The sequence below is a fragment of the Salmo salar genome, chromosome 25 (genome assembly GCF_965601325.2).
Source record: "Salmo salar chromosome 25, fSalSal1, whole genome shotgun sequence".
NCBI lineage: Eukaryota > Metazoa > Chordata > Actinopteri > Salmoniformes > Salmonidae > Salmo > Salmo salar.
The window spans coordinates 32,467,321-32,486,381 of NC_138315.1; positions in this window are offsets into that span (position 1 = coordinate 32,467,321).

The following is a 19,061-nucleotide window of genomic DNA, read 5'->3' on the forward strand; positions in this document are numbered from 1 at the left end:
GAATCAAGCCCATGTGCATGATGTAACTATTGTTGTGGACGGCTGGACATAAATATGCCACCTGTTTCAGAGGATAGCAGCTCGTAATCATTTGAACATTGGAGAGAGAGAGAGAGAGGGAGGGAGAGAGAGAGAGAGAGAGAGAGAGAGAGAGAGAGAGAGAGAGAGAGAGAGAGAGAGAGAGAGAGAGAGAGAGAGAGAGAGAGAGAGAGAGAGAGAGAGGGGGAAACCATACGGTATTTACAATGATTCTATTCTTGTTCTGCGGTGCCCCTCATTACAGATCCATGCAGACCCCAGTGATTTAGCAGGCCAATCAGCATCCATTACATGGATGTCCTCCGAGGAGAAAGTTCCTGCCCAATCACTTCATATCATGCGTACGGTTCCAACCATGAAATATCATATCTGAACCATGATCAGAGAATGAAGTGGGTCTGGGACCATGGAGACAGGGCTTAGTATTGGAAACACCTGTTTTCCAACCATGACTACAGCAATGAGTGGATGAACCGGAGAGGAGAGCAGCAATGATTTCATAATTTGGCAAAACTCCATATATCTGGACATTATTTCCAATAATTATTCACGTTATTTGTCTGATATCCCCTACATCTTTCAGCAGCATTTAAAATCCACTTCTCCTCACTGCAAAATTACCTCAGCTTTACAGAGAAAAGGCACGCATGTATGTGGTAGGAAGAACACAGAGTAGAAATCTACAAAGCATATGATACAATATACAGCAGAATCTGCTATAGCTCTGTACTACCGTATCAAAACATTGCCTTCTAGCACCAGATTCAGAACGGCTTGAATAACAACCTCCTCACATCCTTTCATCTTGGCTTCTTTCATTAGCAGTAAAATATGCAAACAATCCGATTGATTGGTTAATAGATGTATATGCCTGCCATATAGCAAAATATGAAACTGGAACAATTTAAGATTCCCAACAAACTTCTAACAGGCTGGATATTTTATGAGACTCTCTGACAAAGTTGAGAGGGTTCCAGTGCCTATTGCTGGGATTTGAGGCAATTTTGAGTGACAGCATGTTTACTGGAAGGTATCTGTTCCATAATCCTCTCTGCGGTCATTGATCTTTCTCTTTGAGCAGATTTCAGACGTTTTACAGATTCCCAAACGTGATATCTGTCCCCAGGGAACCTCACTGGGCAAGATTCTGACTGAAGACCATTATAGTAACTGTGCAGAAAAAGGTATAAAGAACTTCACTTTGACTGGGGACTAGGGGGCTGTTTTCTTTTGATAGGCTGGACCGCTCGTTGTGTGTATCACCATATAAGATACGATTTCTGGTAAACTATTGCCCTCTTGTGTTTATACTCCTATTTGCCGTGGATTCCTAAGCGTTGGCCGATCATACTAACTGTCAGGAGATTCACTATCTCAATGTGATACTTTACAACTGACAAGTGCATTACAACACTAAATCACCTGTGTGTCACAACCAAGATTCCAATTCCTTCAAATACCTTGCATACCTTTTTTATTTTACATCTTGAAGGTATTTTGAGAGTAACACAGGATGTATATCTGAACCCTGAGTTTTCAACTAAAGCAACACATTCATTTATTGCCAACTGTAATAACAATTTTTATTGCACATACATGCAATGTTTTGAAACACTTTTGAAATACTTTTTATTTCATTTTTATATAGGAATACACATTTACAGCCAGCCATCAAATTTGACTTAAGAACTATGCAATATGCAAAAGCGTATTCCTTTAGTCATTGTGTTCCTGATTTTCTGGATAGACACCTCTTGTATAGGTATGAGAAAATAATTCCTCTCTGTTTCTGCTTTTTAGTCCACATGCAGGGAGGAGAGGAGGTGGAGAGGAGGAGGAGAGGAGGAGAAGAGGAGGTGGAGAGTAGGAGGAGAGGAGGAGAAGAGGAGGTGGAGAGGAGGTGGAGAGGAGGAGGAGAGGAGGAGAAGAGGAGGTGGAGAGGAGGAGGAGAGGAGGAGAAGAGGAGGTGGAGAGGAGGTGGAGAGGAGGAGGAGAGGAGGAGAAGAGGAGGTGGAGAGGAGGTGGAGAGGAGGAGGAGAGGAGGAGAAGAGGAGGTGGAGAGGAGGAGGAGAGGAGGAGGAGAGGAGGAGGAGAGGAGGTGGAGAGGAGGAGGAGAGGAGGAGAAGAGGAGGAGGAGAGGAGGAGAAGAGGAGGAGGAGAGGAGGTGGAGAGGAGGAGGAGAGGAGGTGGAGAGGAGGAGGAGAGGAGGTGTTCTGGATCCAACTGGTGGTGATTCATGGTTTCCCTTTGCTCTGTGTGAGAAAAACAGCATTGAGCAGCTCATATGTCAGTATGAAGTATCACACACACACACACACACACACACACACACACACACACACACACACACACACACACACACACACACACACACACACACACACACACACACACACACACGCAACACACACACACACACACACACGCAACACACACACACACACACACATTCTCTGAAATGTGGACGCATAGGTCAAAAGGAAATACTTAAAATGTTTTTTCCCCTTCTGGAGGGAACAGAGATGTTTGAGATACCATCACCCCCGAGGCAGGTTTTTCTGATCAACCTGAGGGCCCAGATGGAAGCGGTCCGGCCGGGGGTCTCCTGTGGCTGGTGGCCTGCTGAGTACAGAGATACCCCACCGTGTCACCTCCATGGCTAAATGAGAGAGGTCCGGTCCGGAGCGGCTGCCTCCTCAGAGGGCCTGCGGATAGTGTGACTGACCTGGACGGCTGACCCGGATACCGACCCGGAACTCCGACCAGACTGAGCCAGACTGAGCTGTGTGGGAATAGGAATGGCCTGGATTTGAGAAGGGGCATGAATGTAGAAGGTAGAAATGTTGAGGGATTTAGGGTTGTGGGTTTCAAATTGCCTTTCAATGCTGAGCAAAACCTGGGCTTGAGAAAAAGGCCTGGTGTTGGGGAGTTTTGGGGTGGTTTGGAGGGTGGTAGTGGTCGATTAGCAGACACATGTGGGTTGGTTGGTGGGGTGGGGGGGTAGGGTGTGCTTGGAAGGGGGGGTGGGGGTTGGGAGGGCCCAGATACAGCGAAACAGGTGTCCCGGTGCCTCCACCAGGAGAAAAGAAAATTTTCTCTAGAGACTGAGCAGCTCAGACAGGATCTGAATATGATGATTGGTGGGAATAAAAACCAGAGAGAGAGAAAGAGTGATGAGGGGTTCAGGTCTTCAACAAGACAGACAGTATCTCTTAGTAGGGATGTAAGTATGGCAGCATATAGACAGTGTTACTGCACAGTAGTAAATAACAGTGTTATCTAGGACATTGAGAGTTCTCATCAGATATTCACCCAGTGATCATGGACTAAACAATACTAATGCTTCTGGATGTATAAACAGCATTATAGGGGTAAAGCAGTGCCCTGTGTCATAAATAAAAGGCCTTGCTTTTAAGTGGCGAATTTCCCAACTCTTTGGCACGGCATGCGTCTCTTGTCCTTGACGGGCCTTCAGAGTAGACATTCTGAGTCGCCATTCGCTGCGCTCGTTATTTTCACAGGAAGTTTGTTTAACGGTCGATAGATGGACTTGGTGAACAACCATCATTCAAGTGATTTGAAAATGCCCAGCTAATCCCCCCAGCTAAATATTCTGGAAAATACTCTGCCAACACACATGCGTACTATAAATCACCTTTATAATGCTTGTCACATAAAATGTTACTACGACTGTGGACTTAAGAGCGTGTCCGTTGTGTTAAGGCCAACATGGCTGGCTGGGGCTGATTTTGGGACCGCCATGCGGCACCCCCACTATCAATCTATCTATGGAGGCTGCATATGCCCTGGGTGCGTGTCTGAATGCAGGTTTGTGGGGGGCAGCTGCATTCCTTTATGGCTCTCACCTGGAACTATTGGACAGAGACAAGACGAGGAGAGTTTCGAATACATTTCATGGCGACCATTTCCAAACAGCCCCTAGGCCTATGTCTAAGCACAGGCCTGACTGATTACTTGGATAAAACAGTATTCTATTCTGGTCACGATAGCACTATTAAACAACACAGGCATAATCCCCGGTAACAGGGCTGCTGAAAGCTCTCTCTCCACCCGTTATCATCATGCCTGTTGAAGGGCTTGGCCCAGGTCGCATTGCGACGTGTGACGTGTGCCGGGCTCGGACAGCAGGAAGCTCGGTTAGCTCTCTCCATTCCCAGATGGAATTTGGCATTGCTACACACACTCAGTAAGTGGCTGAAACCCACGTCTTTCTAAGAACCACGCTGTGACCGTGCTGACCAACTGCTTTCCCTCAGCCAAAGCCCATCTAAAGGCCCTGACATGCAGCCAGTTGAAAAGGTTGTCTGTGCATGTGTGTGGTGACTGGCAGTGCTTACCCACTGGGCACAAACTGCTTGAATCAGTGCTGTTTTAATGTCATTTGTTAAAGTATTGTGATGTGGAATCTAGGTGGAAAATACATTGGATTTGTAACAAGTCTGTTGTTTTGACTGTGAATATTCAACCACAGGATTATGTCATCATAGTAACTAAATTTCAACATATACAAACCTTGCATAACATATGTTGAATTTGTATCTTTAGAACAACGCGATCTTCAAGGTTATATCCACTATCAGAAAATGAGTTGTAGGCTGGGCAGCACCTCCTACTGGAGAGTTCATGTATCCATAGCTACTCATTGGTCTCCCATCCAGGGTTTTAACTAAGCCCAGCCCTGATTAACTATAACAGTTGTCACTGACAATTACCAATGTGCTATTGTCAGAATGGTTGTTGAAAGATAACTGTTTAACTAAATAGATTCACTGTTGCGAAGCCATTCCAAGGTGTAGGTTTAACAGAACAAATTAAATGTAGATTTAGGATATAGTGTTTGCAAAGTTATCAACAGCTATTGTTTCAATTCAGCCAAGAATTCAACAACAAATAGGCCTAGGGGTTTAAAAAATTATAGGACTAAATCAAATCAAAATGTATTTAAAGTACATTTACATTTCGATTTGATTTAGTCCTATTCTTTAACTTTATTTTTGGTTGAGATGGAGATGTGATTCCAACATATCAGTTATTAACTTGTAGACAAACTGGAATTAAAGCCAGACAAGTCAGTGGCACAGATGGAACTATCCAAGCACTAGATACTGTAAATCTCCTTTAAATGTTGACATTTGGTTGCGTTGTCAACCAAACACAATTCAATATTACTTTTGAAATACAGTAAATAGCCTAAAGTTAAAGATATCTTACAAACTAAAGTAACATTCTACCTTTAAACGAGTAACACATCCAGGGCCACATTTTGAGGTTACTGTAGCCTAACTATGCATTTCTTTTTATGTAATCATATAAAGCTTGCATGTTCAAGATAGCATGCATAGGTCTTCGCAGGTCTGTGGAGATCTTCACAAATGATGTAATAATCTGTGCAGAATCTCGAACTGCATTGATCACATGGTTGTGCTATTAGATGAAGCACAGTGATAACGCATTACAGTTTTTTCCAACTGCTTCCACACGTTTTCAAAACTGCCTCTCCTTTTTTCAAAGCTCTACACACAATTCCCAAAACTGCACACACAAAATGCAAAATGCCTCACATCTCCTTCAAAATGTAACACTGCATTCAAAATGTCATAAACACATGTCAGAATGAAGCATTTGCATCAAATGGCAAATACTGCTTTCATAATAGTACATTTTTGGATATACCATGTAAACACTGTTGTTCTAAATCTAAAGCTCTTTGGTCTTTCATAGGCTTATATCTACATTTCAATATATCAAATCAAATCAAATGTATTTATATAGCCCTTCGTACATCAGCTGATATCTCAAAGTGCTGTACAGAAACCCAGCCTAAAACCCCAAACAGCAAGCAATGCATGTGAAAGAAGAACGGTGGCTAGGAAAAACTCCCTAGGAAAAACTTCCTAGAAAGGCCAAAAACCTAGGAAGAAACCTAGAGAGGAACCAGGCTATGAGGGGTGGCCAGTCCTCTTCTGGCTGTGCAGGGTGGATATTATAACAGAACATGGTCAAGATGTTAAAATATTCATAAATGACCAGCATGGTCAAATAATAATAATCATAGTAGTTGTCGAGGGTGCAACAAGCACGTCCGGTGAACAGGTCAGGGTTCCATAGCCGCAGGCAGAACAGTTGAAACTGGAGCAGCAGCACGGCCAGGTGGACTGGGGACAGCAAGGAGTCATCATGCCAGGTAGTCCTGAGGCATGGTCCTAGGGCTCAGGTCCTCCGAGAGAAAGACAGAAAGAGAGAAAGAGAGAATTAGAGAGAGCATATTTAAATTCACACAGGACACCGGATAAGACAAGAGAAATACTCCAGATGTAACAGACTGACCCTAGCCCCCCGACACATAAACTACTGCAGCATAAATACTGGAGGCTGAGACAGGAGGGATCAGAAGACACTGTGGCCCCATCCGATGATACCCCCGGACAGGGCCAAATGTTCTACAGTGAAAGTAATCTGCTGAGAGGGATAACAAGTACACTGTAAACACCAATGCAATGTAGAAACAGAACATATTTATTAGGCCAAACATTACTGTTGTATACAGTAGCATACAACAAAACCATAAACATATGTAAACCAAATGTATATTCTTTAGAATACAGTAAAGAACACAATTGTGTGTGTGGGGTCCCGGGGGGGCAGTCCAGGAATTGGTAGGGGGGGGGGGGGGGCAGTCACCAGTGCTAAGCTATGCTTCATTTCTTCTCCGGGCTGGGTCTGGCCACAATACTTCGTCCACATCACAAGATACGTTTTCTCTTGCCAAACATCGAGGGAAGTATCTCCTAGCATGGCGTATCCAACCTTGGACAGAGGCAACCTCTATGTCCCCAAATGCGTCCTCCATTGCCTGGAGAAGCGGCATGCGGGCATAGGATTGGCGATCATACACTTTCCAGTGCCAGGCTGAGAAGAATTCCTCTATGGGATTTAGAAAAGGTGAATATGGGGGTAGGTACAAAACTACAAATTGTGGATGGGTGGCAAACCAGTTTAGGACGAGAACAGCCCGGTGAAAACTAACATTGTCCCATAAAACCACAAATCTAGCAGGCTCCTGATCTGGATCAAGGACAACATTGTGTAAATTGCATCCAGAAAAGTGAGCATATGGCCGGTGTTGTACGGACCCAGTGTGGCATTGTGATGGAGGACCCTGTTTTGAGTGATGGCAGCACACATAGTTATATTACCCCCACGCTGTCCAGGGACATTGGTAATTGCCCTCTGTCCTATTGTGTGTGTGACCTGGTGAATAAGTGCAGCATTTTGATTGGTTGTGTTTGGAAAAGGAAAGCAAGTCACATCCTGTTAGATTTTTGTGTTTTAGGTAGAGAATTGTGTGTAGTGTTTTGAAAAAAGTGTTTTATGCAATTGACCACTGAGTCAAAGGCTGAGAAATAGCTTATGGTTTTGGATATTTGGTGTGTAGTTTTGCACTTTGAGTGAGATGTTTCAAAAACCGTGTGACATGAAAAGATTTTGCGTGTAAGCAGTTGGAAGAAACTGTAATCTGTTGTATAAATAAACAACGTATCTGACATTGTATTCCCATTTTGAACTTTGCTGTGCTTTCAAATGGTTGAAAGTGCAGTGATAGACATTTAGGTGACAACTAAAACAAAAATCTGACATTGTTTTTCCATTGGAATTTGGTTGTGCATTTAGATAGTTGAAAGCATAGTGATAACTCATTGTAAATTCAACTAACTTTCGGCGGGTGAATATAGGTTGTAATCTCATTGATCAACGTCTCAACCAAATATTACCCAATTACAGCATCCACAGTTGAAATGACGTGGTGTGCCCAGTGGGTAGTTACCGATACGGACACACACAACATTCTGGTCGAGCTCGAGCTTGTGGTCGAGCTTGTGAAGTAGGGGGGGGGGTGTGTGTGTGTGTGTGTGTGTGTGTGTGTGTGTGTGTGTGTGTGTGTGTGTGTGTGTGTGTGTGTGTGTGTGTGTGTGTGTGTGTGTGTGTGTGTGTGTGTGTGTGTGTGTGTGTGTGCGTGTGTTTGTGGATATGCCATAGGCAGTGACAGTATGACACAGGATAGGCACAGGTTTTTAAAGGAAACAATAAAAGATTACAACAGGCTGAGGCTCTTCACAAGGAACACTTGTCTTCTCAGTATAGATAACATGTGCTGAGAGGGATGGAGAGATGGAGTGGCAGGGAGGCAGCTGGGAGAGGTGTGGCAACCAGGGCTTCAGCATAACACACAACCACAGGGCAAAGAGGAAGGGAATATTGTTAGAGAAAGGATCAAATTAATATGGGTGAAGGATAATGTTTGAACTTTCGCATCTTTGTCACATTGCTCTCTTCCTAAGTCATGTATGTTTCATGCATTCCTTTCAAAGCAATGCCTTTTGAAGAAAATGTGAAGAACTGACTTTGTAGGTAAAGACTTGGGAGAAGGAAACAATGGTTTAACATAGAAACAACACAAAGTTCCAGTTCAGATGTCCCACAACAACTGTACCCTACACACTTGTTTTTTCCACATCCCTGCCAATGCCCCATCTCCCTCTCTCCTCAGGCCGAGCGGTTTTCTCAGTAATCCCTAACACCTGCTTCACAAAGGAATGCCATGTTCAATTTACAAAAGCAACAAAGGAGAGACCCACTGGAAAGATCCTTAATTGAATGGAGTTCTCTGCTCTGTGACTCACAACAAATCAATGAATAAAATGTATTTAACTTGATGAGAGGAAATTGAATGCAGTCAGAGGCTTTAACCCTCTTGCGTTGATTTATTGTTAACAGATAAATAAATAGGGCTCAATGTTGAAGACATCATTCACCCCAGGTCAGTGTTGGGGTCAATATTGTTTTAAATTCACTCAATTTAGGAAGTGAATTGAAATCGAATGAATGCATTTAAAAATCCCTAAAGAAAATAAGATCTTCAATTCACTTCCTGAATTGACTAAATTGAAAACTGAATTGACCCCAACCCCTGCTTCAGTTATTTTGGTGCCAACTCAGGCCTAAATGATCTCAGCAGTGCCTCTTGTCTCCTAGAGGCTACTTCCCCCAGATTGAGACCTCATACTCAGCCCAGCCCACCGCAGCCCAAATCAGCCCAGCTGGGTCAGCAGGCTGCTGGGGCTCTCTCTCTCCAAGTCAGAGCAGCTATGCCTGCCGTGCCTCCGGCCTAATCCACTTAAAGCCAATTACAAGGCTATTACTGTGATCGCCCTCCCAAAAATGACAATGGAGCTGGTTGGGGAGAACGAGAACAATCACAGCCACTCGGGCCCTCTTTCTTTCGCCTTTGGAAATCCAGTGGCCCTGATATCTCGATCACTAGGAGTGACAACTGACACAATTAGTGTTTAGGGTTAGAGGCGAGAGGTGTCGACTGACGTATCCCGGGGGTGGAGAGGCAGTTCGGGGCTTTAGAGGATGTTTTGGGGGCTGTTTTGAGGTCATGGGTCCAAGGGCCAGACAGACCCCCCCCCCCCCACACACACACACACACTGCCTCTCACGTTTTAATTGCTGTTAACTTTCAGTTTGGAAGCTAAGCTACCTGTTTTGTATGTGGGGTAGGCCTACAGATGTCCGATCTTAATTTGATAATTAACTGCTGAGAATTTTCCTGTGATACAGGAAATGCAGATGAGTTTCGTGATTTATATAAATTCACTGAAAACCCGCACACACACACACGGTTATATTAAGACTATTGCTCTTTTCATGTTGCCTACTTTTGTCTAGCTAATAGCCTAATCACCGATCAAGCACCATAATGAACAATACTGGTCAAATTAAGATCCTACATCTGCACAGATGTTGGATCTTAATTTGAGCCAGTTTGCTACAGCAGGAAAATAATCCAGGAAATGTGAATTATTATGTGGATTATAATTAATATACATTTTTTGTAAGGGAAAATCAAGTCTGAAATTTCAAAGTGGAAATTACAAACTTCAGAAGCATTTTTAAACTTCAAATACCCTACACGTTTATAATTTAAATTGCAGGAACGTTCTGCAACAGGATGTTCAAATTAAAATCTTACATCTGTACCTTATTCTACCTAAATAATTATGCAAAGCATATTTGAACTGCCTCTGCCTGTTCATATAGACTAAACTATTCATGTAATTATGGTGTGATGTGTTTGTGATGCCAAGCAGTGGTCGGATATTTTCCCTTACCAGTCCAGTCAGAATAAGAATACATTCTCTGTATTATTATGCATGATTATTCTATGTGGTCAGAGTTTATTCTCTCCTCTTGGCTGAGTCTACCGGCTTCAGTCAAGTCTTTATAAAGTTTTCCTGATTCACTTTATCTTGACGGCCATAATACAATATAATATAATATATCCATGAGGGGGGAAGCAGCCACCCCACTAAGTTCAGTCAGTCTTAAAGCAGCTCACTGCCATGACTGGTAAAGCCTTTTTCCTCCCCAAATGCGGTGAAGTGCTGTTTAATAAAGCCAGACTGGAGCTGGAGCGCTGCCCTCAGTCCATAGTCTTCAGTTCTCAGCCTCCCTACTAACCTAAAAAGCATCAATAGCGGTAAAAAAAATAATAACATCCTCATTTCAAAATAATATTTTTAATGAAATATTAGGATTTTGTCAAGCAACTAGTTACTAACATAAAACATAATTGACTATGATTTCTGGGTTAATATGGAGGAATGACTAATAATCTCCATATAATGTTGAAAAATAATTGTGATAAAATCACCACATATAAAAACTGAAATATTACATTTACATACGTTTTCAGACCCTTTACTCAGTACTTTGTTGAAGCACCTTTGGCAGTGACTACAGCCACGAGTCTTCTTGGGTATGACATAAAAATCTTGGGACACCTGTATTTGAGTTGTTCTCTGCAGATCTTCTCAAGCTCTGTCAGGTTGGATGGGGAGTGTCCATGTTAGATCGGGTTCGATGGGGAGCGTCCATGTTCGATCGGATTCAAGTCCGGGCTCTGGCTGGGCCACTCAAGGACATTCAGAGACTTGTCCCGAAGCCACTCCTGCGTTGTCTTGGCTGTGTGCTTAGGGTCGTTGTCCTGTTGGAAGGTGAACCTTCGCCCCAGTCCAAGGTCCTGAGTGCTCTGGAGCAGGTTTTCATCAAGGATCTCTCTGTACTTTGCTCCATTCATCTTTCCCTCGATCCTGACTAGTCTCCCAATCCCTGCTGCTTAAAAATATACCCACTGCATGATGATGCCACCACCTTGCTAAACCTGGTATTGGCCAGGTGATGAGCGGTGCCTGGTTTCCTCCAGACGTGACACTTTGCATTCAGGCCAAAGATTTCAATCTTGGTTTCATCAGACCAGAGAATCTTGTTCCTCATGGTCTGAGAGTCCTTTAGGTGCCTTTTGGCAAACTTGAAGCGGGCTGTCATGTGCCTTTTACTGAGGAGTGGCTTCAGTCTGGCTTCTCTACCATAAAGGCCTGATTGGTGGAGTGCTGCAGAGATGATTGTCCTTCTGGAAGGTTCTCCCATCTCCAGAGATGAACTCTGGAACACTGTCAGAGTGACCATCAGGTTCTTGGTCACCTTCTTGACCAAGGCCCTTCTCCCCCGATTGCTCAGTTTGACTGGACGGCCAGCTCTAGGAAGAGTCTTGGTGGTTCCAAGCTTCTTCCATTTAAGAATGATGTAGGCCACTGTGTTCTTGGGGATCTTCAATGCTGCAGACATTTTTTGGTACCCTTCCCCAGATTTGTGCCTCGACACAATCCTGTCTCAGAGCTCTATGGACAACTTCTTCGATCTCATGGCTTGGTTTTTGCTCTGACATGCACTGTCAAATGTGGGACCTTATATAGACAGGTGTGTACCTTTCCAAATAATTTCCAATCAATTTAATTGACCACAGGTGGACTCCAATTAAATTGCAGAAACATCTCAAGGATGATCAATGGAAACAGGATGCACCTGAGTTCAATTTCGAGTCTCATAGCGAAGGGTCTGAATACTTATGAATATAAGGTATTTATGTTTTTTATTTGTAATACAATGCAATAATTTCTAAAAACCTGTTTTCACTTCATCATTATGGGGTATTGTGTGTAGATTGATGAGGAAAATGTTTAATTTAAACTATTTGTAACGTAACAAAATGTGGAAAAAAACAGGCGGTCCGAATACCTACCAAATGCTCTGTAGATATGAACCCAGCTACTAGATCTAAAAAATAACAAAACAAATGTAAATACATACTTAGATTCCAGTCAATGTCTTTATACCAAGTGAGAGTCTTATCTTTCAGATACAGTTAGAACTGAGTTGATAGCGCATAGTGTTCCAAAATGTGAGCTAAAAGTCTGATGGCAACGGTGCCCATATCGCCTATAACGCCATACAGATGCCATATCTCAGTTTGATCATCCTGTTGTTGCAGGAATTTTCCTGCATAGCAGGACATGCAAACTTTTTGTGTATTTAAGGTTTAAAAAGGCTTCTAAAAATTGTAATTTCCACTTAAAAATGTCATACTTTATTTGCAAAAAACAAAACATTTAAATTAATTATAATCCTTATAATAATTAATTTCCTGTTGCTGCAGGATTATTTTCACTATACTGGCTTAAATTAAGATCCTACATCTGTATCAGTGACTATTTTAGGTCGTACCGGTACATCAGATTAGCGCAATCGCCAATTTGTCAGCCTGTGAGTATCACTGAAACACAACACCTTGAATGAATAACATAATCATTTTCTTGATAAGTTGCTATGGATGAAATGATACAAAATAATTGTTTAAAACATGAAAAACATAGAAAAACTTATATTTTTAACATCATGTCTGACTATAAACGTATTTTGTGTAATTTAAACCATTAACTTGTGTTACAAAAGGTTAATTTTATTTGTACAAAAATTTGGGGTATAAAGTTTTGGTTCTTTTAGGGGCTGAAATATGTTGGTGCTTTTCGGGTTAAGAAGTCTAGAAACTGCTTTATGTTCATTCAAGAAAACACATTCATGCATGTGCTGAGGAGAGAATTAAACTGTGTGTGTGTGTGTGTTTGTGCATTATTCAGTGCATTCGGAAAGTATTAAGACCCCTTGACTTTTCCACATTTTGTCATGTTACAGCCTTATTCTACAATAGATTTTTAAATATTTATTAGTATTTTTGTAATTATTTTTTTTTTTTTTTTTTTTTTACATATGGTGCACACCAGTGGAGGCTGGTGGACTGAGCTATAGGAGGACGGGCTCATTGTAATGTCTGGAATGGAATAAATGGAACGGAATCAAACATGTGGTTTACATATGTTTGATCTGTTTGATACTGTTCCATTCATTCCATTCCAGCCATTTCAATAAGCCCATCTTCCACTGGTGCACACACACCAGCAGGCATCCACCAACATCACATGGAGCACATTTCTTTAATTATGCAGGAAGTTGGTCTGCTACATTCTTCCTCTTATTTATGACATGTGGTGGCCATTTCTCCATCCAAACAGTCCGACAGAGGGAAGCCCCCAGTTTGTTAGCTACACATTTATTCAGAGTCATAATTCTTTGTAACATTAATGTTCAATTATATTGGCTGGGGGGCACAATTAGTGAGGAATTTCAACCACTTGTAGATGGGTGGAAAACAGTGATTCACTGTGAAAAGAGGATAGTTAACTGGTAAGAAGTTAAACCTTCACTAATATATTTTGGGACATCACACTTTTTTTTACAGTTTACAATTTACCTGGTGTTAACTTAGAAAGTACATGGTAAAATGTTGAGTATACAATAATAATTAATGAATGACTACTCTTTAGTCTCTTTGGAATCCTAGACCAACCGTCACTATTTACCGTTTGCTACAGTACCTGCCATTTTAATTGGAATAGTTTTGTCGTGGTTCAGAGAAGTCGGCAGTGCTGATTTGAATGACCTGGGGATATATGAACACCATGGAGTAGACCGTACTCTGCATGAGTTACAGCGCTTTCTGTGTTATGGACTGATATAGAGCTCATCTTGCAGTTTTTGAGCATTGAGACATGCTCCCAGGATGCTTGAACGTCGCTGTGTAATTGTGTATCTTTTTTTTTATTCCTACGACTAAGTTGCCAGCTTGAGTAGTATGGGTTACTGACCAGACACGCTGAGGCCTATCTAGTTACCTCGGCGTGCAAGCGTGTGTGTGTGTATGTGTGTATCTGTGAAGCAGGCGGAGTGTTTGTTGAGCGGAAAATGGCCTCTAAAGCTCCTCTACTCACCTTTCGCAGTGGCAACATTTAGCACGGTGCACCCTTCTCCACCTCCTCCTCCCACTCACCATCCCTCTGCCCCCCCACCCCATCCTCACCCATATTTCCATATTAAAGGTCCAATGCAGCTGTTTTTTTCTCAATATCAACTTATTTGTGAGTAACAATTAAGTACCTTACTGTGATTATTTTAAACAAATAAAATGGTCAAAAAGAAACAAAAATAGCTTCTTAGCAAAGAGTATTTCCTCAAGCAAGAATTTATGTCAGACTGTCTGGGAGTGGTCTGAGTGGGGAGGGGAAAACTGAAAACTAGCTGTTATTGGCAGAGGGGTTTGGAACTCTTTCTTATTGGTCTATTAGCTAATTTACCAGCTCTTACACTAAAAGGGCATTATCTTAATTTTCACAATTTCACAGTATTATTCCAAACTCATAGTGTGGAAATAAATACAAAACATAGAAAAATCACATTTTTGACTGCACTGGGCCTTTATTAAGTTTTCACAACCTGTTTTAGGAGCGATAGAAAGATAAAGTGATTTTACAGGAGTAATGCCCTTCAACAGATGGTCAGACATGACCAGGAATAGGGGGGTAGCAGGGTGGGGGATGGAGTGTGTGTGTGTGTGGGGGGGGGGGGGGGGGGGCTCAATGTGACAAAATGCAAAGTGGAATTTGCCAGCCCCTCCAATCCAGAATTGGCCCACAGAAAGAGCATGCGAGAGGCGCGATGGCATGTCCTTGGCGGTCCGGGCGAGCTTGGGTGACAGCTGCAATGTTTATAGGCCGGCTTCGATGACAGTCAGGAGGGGATGGCTCGGCTCTTTTCAGACAGGAATTAGGTTTGTCATCAGATTCTAAAATCAGTCTGATTTATGACATTTCCACTCCTGTTTTCTCCTCTACCCCCTTGAACCCTCGCTGGGGGGTGGTGACATTTACTGGAATTTGTTGTTGTTTGTCTACTTCTTACTTTCACCAGGATGATCAACTTCTCCCCTCAGAACACTCTGTTGTTTTTCAGGTGCAGAAATGGGAGTAAGTATGGGGTGAAATGTTGCTTGATTTAACACTACTTGTCTTCTAGTTTTTGTCCAGTGCAATTTCCCAGACTGCTTTGAAGCCAGACTTCAAAGCAGACCTGCTTTTAGATTAACCACCTTAAAGAGCGACTGCCTTTAAAAAGCAACAAATCCCTTTGACAACGGCCAATGTGGCATCGATATGAGTCACAAACAATTATTATAGTGTCAAAATAGACTACAAAGTGTAAATAGGATAATTTTGGTCATAAAGTCAGTCTCGTCTAAAATTGAGCTTGGAACGTCCAGCGTCACAACGGGTAAATGAAGGTTGAGTTTTGATTTGACGATGTCCATTTGCCCACTAACATGGGTTGAACAGCTGTGGTGATTGCTCTCTATCTAACAGCATAGACAGTGCCACAAGACCTGCTCAGCAGCTCCAACTGTTTACATAAGACAACACATCTTGCATTTTTTTACTTGAGAAATACGGCACCAAACACCTTAGTTAGATGTAAAATTGCGCAACTAAAACATCCTCGGCAAAAACGTGACAATTAATTACAGATTTCTTGAGTTATCTTAGATTAATTCTGGGGATTTTGAAGAAGTGAAATAGGCTTCCGCATCTACAGTGTCGCAAACACCATAACCAAAATGCGGAATCGGTCAGGAAACACACCTCCAAGACTGAAATCTTGTTTTTCTAATGAGTAACAGAAAAACACACATGCCGATCGGTGTTCAGTGGCTCTTTAATCTAAAAACAAATGTATGTTTTCCTCCTTGATCTAACCATCACGACCGCAATGAACTGAGTTAAATTAAATGTGATGTCACTCTTATTAAGTATTCAGAATAGTCTGTGGAGGGAAATAAGTCATTTTAATTCCCTAAGCCTTGAGGTTTATATTGAATGTGATGTAGTAATGTACTCCAAAAGGATTGATTACCTATAGGCTATGCCATTACATTGTTACAAATGTAAAGGTTAATTTAATATTTAGAAGTGAGTGAGATCTCTGTTGCTAAATCAAACAAATAAAATTCAGTGATTCAGGAAACGGTAGAGGAAAATTGTACTTTAGGTAAAAAAAATTATCAGAATGAAGCAACTGTTTCATGTCAACCTCTAATCCAGTCTATGTTTCCATGCCAAAGTTTAAACCCCAGTGCAGACTGAAGGCAAAGCCTGGGTTTGAACCCCAATGCATGCTGGTTCCCTGACGGTCTCTCCATCCAGGTAAGACTTGGAGAAACTCCACCTCCCTCCCTCCCTCCCTATTATTCAGGGGCAGAGAAAGGCTAATATTTGTCGGCAGAGGTCATTGAATTAAAAGTTAAGCTCTGCAGGATCGGTTGGTCCCCCGCAGGACGGTTGAGCTAACATAGGCTAATGCGATTAGCATGAGGTTGTAAGTAAGAAGAACATTTCCCAGAACATAGACATATCTGATATTGGCAGGAAGCTTAAATTCTTGTTAATCTAACTGCACTGTCCAATTTACATTAGCAATTACAGAGAAAGAATACCATGCTATCGTTTGAGGAGAGTGCACAGTTATGAACTTGAAAAGTTATTAATAAACTAATTAGGCACATTTGGGCAGTCTTTGATACAAAATTTTGAACATAAATACAATGGTTCATTGGATCAGTCTACAACTTTGCACATACACAGGTGCCATCTAGTGGACAAAATCTAAATTGCGCTTGGGCTGGAATAACACATTATGGCCTTTCTCTTGGATTTCAAAGATACAAAAGAATTCATGTTTTTTTTCTTTGTATTATCTTTTACCAGATCTAATGTGTTAAATGCTCCTACATTCAAACCAGGGTCTGTAGTGATGCCTCTAGCACTGCAATACAGTGCCTTCGACCGCTACGCCACTTGCGAGGCCCCATCCAGATGTCCAGACGTCCAGACCAACCAGACAAAGAAGTGTCTCAGTTTTAAAACACCCCACATGCAGATGATCTCAGGTAAAGGTTCTGACGGCCCTTTTCATTGGCCCCTGATCCTCCTCTGGGTAAGCCAATTATTGAAGAGATTTTATGGGCTCCCGAGTGGCGCAGTGGTCTAAGGCATCTCAGTGCTAGAGGCGTCACTACAGACCCTGATTCGATTCCAGGCTGTATGACAACTGGCTGTGATTGGGAGTCCCAAAGGGTGGCGCACAATTGGCCCAGCGTCGTCCGGGTTAGGGTTTGGCCAGGGTAGGCCGTCATTGTAAATAAGAATTCATTGTTAACTGACTTGCCTGGTAAAATAAAGAAATACATGTCTAAGCTCTCTTCTGACAACCAGTTAATAGAGAGATTACACATTAAAGATCTTGCCTGACAGCCCATTAAAGAAGAGATTACACGTAAGGCATCCATTTAATAAGGGAATGTGTGATACCATAGGGGGATGGCAGCTATGCAGCCAGGCTGTTTTACAAGAGCCAGCCCAGGCAGGACTCCAGACCAATCCACCTGAGACCTATAGCAGCAGCTCCGTAGCCCCACAGCACACAGAGCTGTAGTCACTTCTTACCAAAAGGCCTCAATCATTAAAACATGAATATTATAAACCAGTCCATGGTTATTTATTTGACACGTATATTGTTTTTATGAACGCTGGCCTGTAATTTTTTACAGCCTTTTAAAATTAACATTTTAATCAATCTAGGTATTAAAATTAAATCAGGACTTGTGTTGCAGTGGTTATAACCAAAGCTCTACTGTGACTGACACAAATGTGCCTTGATCGAAGTGTGTAGATGCACTTTTCTTCAGTGGTCAGGTTCTGATACAGCAGTTTTGCCACTTTTTGGCCCACAGTCTAAACTATTGTTTATGTTTAATCAGGTAATGTACAGAAGTTTGTTCTACTGATAGGCTTATGGGAAAAGGAAAAGTGAAGGCCTGTTAGTTGCCTAATAGAACCCCAGAGTCAATGTCACCCCTTGGTTTTACTAGCAGGACAGATGTATGCAGGTTCTGCTGCATCCATAAAAGTTTACGCAGCTTTGCAAGCTTTACAGCGTATTTGGTATTGCTGTACTTCAAAAAGAAATCAAGCCCAGTGGCATTTCCTCACATCTTAAAAGAATGACACCCAGCTATGTGACAGTTCCCCTCTCCTTATTGGCGGAATTTATACACTCTCCAGACCAGGTGCAGTAGCCCATACAGTCTCTCTTTCTCTCACACACACCTGGCACACACACACACACACACACACACTCACTCTCTTGGTTCCTCCTCCTGCACGACAGTTCCATTGTTTCTGTGTGTGCCATCCCACACTCAATTCTCCCATTTGTTGTTAACTGAGAGTATTTCACAAGCTGTAAATTCAGAGCAGATATATAAGGGCATGGTGGGATTTTTCATTTTAATTTATTTAACCTTTATTTAACCAGGCAAGTCAGTTAAGAACAAATTCTTATTTACTATGACGGCTTAGGGGGTTCGGTAATGGATCTGCAGACTCTAGCCCCGGGGGTCACTGGTGCTATTCCAAACCTGGCCGGGCCGTGCGGAGGGAAGAGGGAGGATCCCTCCTGGGGACTGGGGGTCAATGCTTTGCCCTAATGTGGACCACTACTTTGGGGAGACAGGGACTGGTGCATTGGAATCCTTGGTTTACAGTCTAGAGGTCAAGTATATTGTTATGGTAATGCCCAAGGTCAGATGTGTACAGTATGTAATGACCTGCGGATGTAAAAAATGGGGATGACACTGTCACACCCTGATCTGTTTC